This window comes from Pseudomyrmex gracilis, unplaced genomic scaffold, assembly GCF_002006095.1.
Source record: "Pseudomyrmex gracilis isolate BER0280 unplaced genomic scaffold, ASM200609v1 scaffold_36, whole genome shotgun sequence".
Taxonomy (NCBI): domain Eukaryota; kingdom Metazoa; phylum Arthropoda; class Insecta; order Hymenoptera; family Formicidae; genus Pseudomyrmex; species Pseudomyrmex gracilis.
Genome location: NW_018020620.1, coordinates 467,635 through 475,316, shown reverse-complemented (window position 1 = coordinate 475,316; position 7,682 = coordinate 467,635). Strand labels below are relative to the sequence as shown.

Here is a 7,682-nt window from a genome sequence, read left to right as displayed (position 1 = left end):
CTTATCAGAAAAGTCACGTACAGAAGAGAGAGAGAGAGGGAGAGAGAAAATAACATACACGTATATTACACGTTACGTAATAAAACATATAACGTTTTTTTTTTTATTTCTTTGCTTGCGTTATTAAATGTGATTTTTCACACGCACGCACACGCATATTTTTTCAAATACCACATTTATTTTAAAAAAACCTATTTACAGAGTCAGAGAGAAAGGTTAAGTTGTTATTCTATGTTTATTCTCTCTACGCGCGCCCCAAAGCCACGTATGTACTTAAAATACTGCAACACAAATTTCTCAAGTGATAGCAAATAGCTGGAAGCGATAAGTAATCGAGAGTCGATCTCGGAGAGCACTCTACGCGGAGAATGATTTTCGGTTCGCTCGCGCGCCCGCGCGCGCGCACGTTGAAGAGGTCAATGCTGCGAGAAGGCGAGGGAACCGAGAGTGTAACGTCGTCGCCACAGGCGCTGCGGCAAGCTATTAAAAACCCAAGTTATGAATGAAAGCCAGGCTGAAATAGAATGGCACGCTGGGTCCCGCCCACAGGAACAGGTACGAACACCACAACCACACACACACACACACACACATACACACACACAGTCTCTCTCTCGGCTAAGTCTGGTGTCAAAAGATTCCCGAATGGCTACAGACGATTACCGAGTGATGTGCAAGCCGCCGCCGCCGCCTCGCGCGTAGAACCGGTAGACGATTCTTTGGATAATTTAATTACTATGCACATGTCAAAATCAACTTGTTCACGTCAATACCCGTGTGTGTTACGTGAAACTCCATTAAAAAAAAAAAAAAAAAAAAAAAGATCGTGCAACAAAGAAGTGTTTGCACGAGCGACTCATTAACGCGTCGGAAATTCTTTACGCGGTTTTTTCGTGATGTCTAGTGTCCTTTCTCTGAGAGGAACTTTGTAAAAAAAAAAAAAAGAAAAAAAAAACATTTATAAGAGCTTGTTTTATATCAACACTTATATATACATATGTGCGTAACATGTGTACGCGAAGTAGTCTGAGCGTACGTGTATTTTAATCAGTCAGCGCGTGTGTATAATTGTTTAACGAGGGCGCATGTTGAGCAGCGATGGTATCGGCAGATAAATGGAAATCGCGATGCCAAGGGTATTTTCGGGAAGGGATAGAATGTCCGACTATCTGTCACATTCTTGATGTCAGCAGTCGGTATCTCCGGAGGGCCGGTACTCGGCCGCTCCTGACGATTCAATTAGGATTCAGGCATGCAGCAAAGGTCCGGATCCCTCTTCTCCTCTCTCGCCTCTCTGTCCTTCTTCGCTTCTTTCTTTCTTTCGTCGTATAATCGATCGCCGATTTCACCGGAGAGATCCGACCGCGTACGCTCGCGTGGCTCTCGCGCGTTGATATATGAAGTTTAGGAACCAGATACGTATACACACGAGCTCGCCTCCGTGTGCATCGGGCCATCGAAGGATCTCCGTCCGAAAGCGATCCACGCGACAATGTAAAAAAACCAAAAAAAAAAAAAAAAAAAAAAACGCGATCGCTCAGTTCTCGTCGGTTATTAATTCGAGTGCGATCCACAATTACGCGCATCTCACGTGCGTGCGAATACTCTAAACATCAAACCACTCGTCCCGCGTCATCACTTATCTCTTTCAAATTTTTTTCACGACGAAATACGGAGCGAATACAACGTTGTGAGACGGGAGTGACTTTACTTCACGTGTTTATTTTCAAGGCGCTATATTTGACGCGCGAACAATGTTCGGCCAAGGGGGGACCGGTCGCGTTTAATCAATCGCGAAAGGAGAATTCAGTCGTTACACCACGTCGCGCGTTACACACAGACGGCCGCCCGACGGCGGCGAGACTAAGGAAGTGGGACCAAAGCATCGGACCAAGGGCTGAAAGCCTCGATGAAGCCATCGCCGAGAAGCGTCGCGGGGACAATGGAGCAATCAATAGGGTAATGTGAGGACACTTTATCGAATTATCGATGCGGTCGACACTGGCGTACCTACGGTCAATGGACACGGGTACCCTGCTTTTCGAACGAAACCCTTACTCGCCTCTCGTCCGTTCCCTTTACCCCCCTCTCACCCATCCGCCCGCAGTGCTCTCTTGCCGTCTCTCTTACGCGGATGTATATCCCTCTGCCTCGCTCCCTCTGCTCAACCCCGTAGTTCTCTCTTTGCTGCTTTCAATCTGTCTATCCGCGTCTCTTTCTCGCAGGTTCCCGTCAATGTTCGGGCGACTGATAGAGCCGGAGCATCCGTGCCGTAACAAGCTCAGTCGCCCTTGACACTTTGGGCCGTTAATGTCCGAGAGGCACGCGATAAATCTGACTCCCTCCCTCCCCTCCGAGAACGCGAAACGTATATTTCAATCTTACCGCAGTGCTGCTATTCCCCTCGGAGTGTCCTTCCTCGGTGTGGACGAATGAGTTGCTTCGCGGCGTATGTCATCTCGCACGTCGCTCGCTAAAGATTATATACTGGTTTGTATCTTCTAATCTTCCTCTGTGCACGCTCTGTGTTTCCTTATCGCCTGGGCGATCGAACCTTTTCCAACGCAATCGCGTCGAAATAAGTTGCCGCGCGCTTTCCTTCGCTAAGATAAGTGTCGTCCCGCATGCAAAACAAAATCCAAAAAAAAACCGATCCCGGCAGAAACCTTCTCCGTTCTTTCGCGATGCTTTTTCCGCTTCTGCACGTTTCAACACTTGCGCGTTCGCTCGTGGCAATATCTCTAATCCGCGATACATAAATCTGCTCGTCAATCGTTTGACGGGAAATCCATAACGGAGGAGATAGAGAAGAAAACTTGCAAAGGACACAACAACGCGCAGTTAGAAAATCCGGTCGTGAGTGGGCTTCACGACCGTACGGTGGACGTTTAACAGGGACGGTGGTGGGCCGATATTTTTACGCGACTCTCGGTCACATATTTCATGTCAGTTTGACTGGGACGTTTTCTCTCTCTCTCTCTCTTTTTTTTTTTTTTTTAATCCTCCGCGTCTTTGTACACATCGGAATATCGTCGCGACGCGCACGCGCACACACACGCACGCGTATATATATATATATATATATACACGTATGCGCGCGGTTGTAATTGCCGCGGCCGGTGTGCCTTCGGGTGCCTCCTCTTATCTTCTTCGTACGGTCTGGCTAACAGCGAGTCGCGGTCGCGTAGCGTCGTCGCCCCGCGTCGCCGCGCCCGCGCCGTGTCGTGTCGGGTCCCGTGAAGCATGCCCGATTGACCGCGTGTGAGAACACGATATCGCACGAATGAGTTATGATCCTTATTCGAGGATTTGCATACCGATTCATTATGCGCCGGTAGAACTCAAAATTGGAACGCAACATGGCGCAACAGATCGCGCGCCGCATGAGACGTCGAAGAAGGGCGGCAGCAGAAACGATAAATCAAAGACCTCCTGCTCCGCGCGTTCCTCCCTTTTTCTCTCTCTCTCTCTCTCATGATCTCTCTTTTCGCGAAGCCCATGCAAATCGCACTCACGTTAATGGCGAACCGATCCTGGAAAAGAAAGAGAGGCGTCCTCCGTGTAACTTTCCGCGTGCGATTTCGCGCGCGCGCGTTTCGAATACGCGAATTACCTCGGCGAAGGCCGCCGCCGCGCGCACAGATGTACTAAATTGCGTGCAAACAAATCACTTTGGCATAATCGACGTGAGCAAATACAGTTGTGTAATGTTTTTTGACGTTGAGTAATTCGATTTATGTGACGATAATGCTATTGTCGACACATGTTCTTGTGGCACATTATGTCGAGAAATGTTTGACGATTTGTTGAAATATTTTTCCCCGTGACTTCCACAGTTCAGAGAAAATTGTATCGGTATCGCAAAATGTAATCCAACGTCCTCGACTTATTATTATTGTAACTGTTTTTACAACAATTGAATATGTCTCCAATAAATATGTTTGTCTCTTGAGATTCCTCCGTCGCGAGATGAGGAAACAAAAACAATATATATATATACGAGTGAAGCATAAAAAACGAGCAATAATGAGAAAGAGAAAGGCGGCTTCGAAAGACGGATGAACGGATTGTCGGAGATAAGAGGAGCTGACAGGTGAGGTACGTGGGCGAAGGCGGGACAGATAGGCCGATCTGAGAGTATACACGATGCTATCTCTGCCTGATTTTCTTACAGCTATATCATCGTTTTTTTTAAGTTTTTTTTTTTATGTAACATCAACATCTCATAATTTATACTTAATCCTAACGGAGTTTTTTATTTTTCTTATCTCTGGGGCAAATAAACGTTAATATGTGTTATACGAATACTCTTGGTTTTTTTTTTACTAATTTTGTTAAATTAAATCGATAGCATTTTGTTTAAAAAATCTACTCTGTATTAAAAATCTACTCAATCTTTGCTCAAAAAACATATTTACGTACTTTTCAAAAAAGAAACAGAAAATATATACTCGAGATTACCAGCGAACAACAATACACGCGTGTATTGTGCTGTTTCCGTTATTTCAATCGTGCGACATTGTTTCACCGGGGGAAATGTGACTGACGATTATACATCATCACATTCGCGAATAATCCGTCATCATGGCCTAAATGACTTTTCATCCAAGGTAGCACAATATCAGGCAGGTAGGTAGCACAGGTAGGAGCAGGGAGACGATTGCCCGCACGACTGCGTTAAAGCGCGCGTATCCGCGGCTTAAACAGCAACGGCAGCAGCGTCGGCAGCAGCATCGGGAGTAAGCAGAAGCAGCAACGGACACCCCTCCATGATCGCAGGTTGTTTCTCCTTTCGTCTCTTCTTTCACGCTGCTCTCGCTGTCTTCTCTTGCCTCCTCCTCGCCAGTGGTTAGTCCTGACTCCCTCTTTTCTCCCTCCCTCTCTCACTCTCTCTCTCTCTCTCTTTTTCTCCGGTATCCTCCCTCCTCCCAGGTCCGCGTGTTGTGTTTGTCTCTTTCGCTCTACCTCATCCCTCTTGATCTCTCACCGTCACTGTCTCGCTCTCCCTCCCCCCTTCCCCTGCCCGTTTCTCTTGAGTCTCTTTAGTTTTGTGCGCTACCTGCCTGCCTTGTGGCCCGTATCGTATCGTATGTAAGTGAAGCGAGGTGCCGTGGCGCGTGAGCGGGACGAGGCGAGGTTCTCGGGGGCCTCGAGACGACGAGCAAACCTGTGTGCGAAACGGCATGGCGTTGTCTCCTCGTGTGTAGACACACGGCTCTCTCACACGTGCTCACGCACGTACGTATATATATATATATATATATATATTGCGCGGCCCGGTGCGACGTAACGGCGAACACACTTTGAGAAAAAGAGAGAGAGAGAGAGAGCACTCTCTCGCGCGCGTACAAGGGGCCCGCGCGTACAGGCCAGCATCCTACGCATACAGGTGCGTAAACGCGCGAGAGTGCTCTCCCGATTCCGCTCTTGTGAACGCGAAGCTGTGCGAGTTATGTGAGAGCGCGTATAAGTACACACGCTGTACACACACGCGCGCACACATGCGTGCGCGTGTGTTGTGTGCGTGTATTAAGAAAAGATCCCAAAGAGAAAGAAAGAGGAAAGAACACACGCACACACGCGTCTGCGGTACCGCTCGCGATTGTGTGCGCGGCCAGTGCACACAAGAGAGCGCGGGACTCCCCTCCCGCCGGAGCCACACTCCACCTCCTCCTACCTCTCTCGGTCTCTACCTCCTTCTTCTACCTGCCGGCCCGGTCGACACACATGTGTATGTGTACCTTGGTCTTCAGTGTAAGATCTGAACCAGCGGAGAACGCACGCTATTGTTATATCATTATCATTGTCATCGTTCGTGGCTGTTCGTCCGCGCCCGTTTCCGCCGCCTGAACGTGTGCCGTGAACGTTTCGCGTCGACGCTTGTGTGGTACCCGCGACGGTGACCCGGGGGCCAGAAAATTCTTCCGATCGGGGCCCGTCCCTCCCCCCCCGCCCGAATTGCTCGATCACGCATCACGCGCCGGTGTCCAGATCCGAAGGAGAGAAAACGTTCGGACATGTGCGAAACTGCGTCAACGGGACGAGGGATTCGCCGCGTCCCTAAGCGGCCGACACGCAGATCCGCATAGGGTCGAAGGGACGATGGGATGTGTGATACCGCGTTATTTAACGACGAGACGTGCACGAGATAGTACAGTGCGAGCACGTGGGATACCCATCGTACACCCGTGAATCGATGTCGTCATCGTCATTATCAGTTTCGTAATCGCGATTGAATCACTGAAGAATCATTCATAAATAAATCTACCTTTTAAAAGAGATAGAGAGACAGAGAGACAGAGAGAGAGAGAGAGAGAGAGAGGGAGGGGGAGAGAGAAAAAGAGATCTTATATATCTCTATAAATAGTGTGTAAGAACCGCTGGCGAAGAAGTGGAATTGTTAAAGATCGTCTCGTTATAAAGTTTAACGCGACGATGATCACAATCTAAGGTATTCGTCATCGATCGAGATTTAAGATTTATGGATTTACGATGTGAGTGATTCTTCACGACACGCCGATCGGAAGTAATCGATCACGAGGGAATAGATCAGGATCAAGAGGACCCGATGACGGGGAGAAAGCGGGGAAGGCTCCGAATCTCGACGGACGAGAAGGGCGAGGTAGATCGGACGTGTACCATAGGTGACGCTTAATTAAAGCGATTAGACTTTGGGGTTAATTGTTCTGGAACGTCAAACCTCTCTCCTCTCTTACATGATTCCGCCTTGTTTGTTAATCGTTGCGTCCCTTTATAGAACTGAGAGGTGCCAACGATCGAGCCAATTCGATAAGCACTGACTCGTCGTCGATATTGCTCGTCTCAAAGAAAGATTATCGAATCGAAGGCCTGTCCGAAAGAAAAAATAAAAAAAAAAAAAAAAATATTTGGTGCTAACCTTGCCTGTGTGTGTGTTGTGATACTACCACTATTACCGACTTTGACGACCGTCGAAACAAGCGTTTTGTTTTCTTGTATCTCGGTGAAAAAACGTTACCCCCCTTTCCCCCCTCAATTTTGGAATCTCTCTTCTTCTGTTGGTTTTTTTTTGCAGTGTGTGATCAGTAAAAATTCATCATATCATCTGATTCTTCTATTACTTATTTGTTTTACGCTTCGTTCTTCCCGAGTGAGATCGAGAGAGTCATCCGCAAGTTTCTCTCTCTCTCTTGCAGTTTTGCCGCGCCGTTGTTTTTCGATACAAGATGCGAAACAACTCGATTATTGCGCGATCTATGTGATCTCGATGATGATGATTGCTCAATTAGTTGTAAACGTGAGTATGTATGGTGCACCGTGAAAAAAAATAAAAAAAAAAAAATTCATCCGGCTTGTCCGGCTTTCTTGTGGGCCGCGCGCCGTGATTAGTGCGAGATTATTTGCCGTCTGATAAAGAAACGTAGAGAGCAGCAGTGGTGTAGGTGAAACACCTTGACGCGCGACGAGAAGTGAAGTAGTCCTTAAACCCCTCGTGTCAGGTGCCATCGTAAGAAAGAAACACAGCTATTGCGAGCCGGCGAACGAGTATAATAATCGTGATGACGAGTGACTCGCATGACGGACGTCATTTTGCTTGCTCGGAAGTAGCCAGTTGATACCGACGGTAAGTCGCAATGTTTTATGTTATTTCCGAGAACAAAATGGTGTTTTACAATCTTGTTCTCATGTTTTTCTTTTTTGTT

At 47.7% G+C, this 7,682-nt stretch overlaps 1 protein-coding gene across 1 annotated transcript in view; it reads left to right on the top strand.

Annotated features, from left to right (window-relative positions):
* Positions 1-5,789: 5,789 nt before the first annotated feature.
* Positions 5,790-7,682, top strand: part of LOC109852819 (transcription factor SOX-5) — a 134,832-nt gene continuing 132,939 nt past the window's right edge. The window contains exon 1 of the mRNA XM_020424328.1: positions 5,790-7,603. The gene's annotated coding sequence lies outside the window, so the exon portion shown is untranslated. The remainder of the gene's footprint in view (positions 7,604-7,682) is intronic.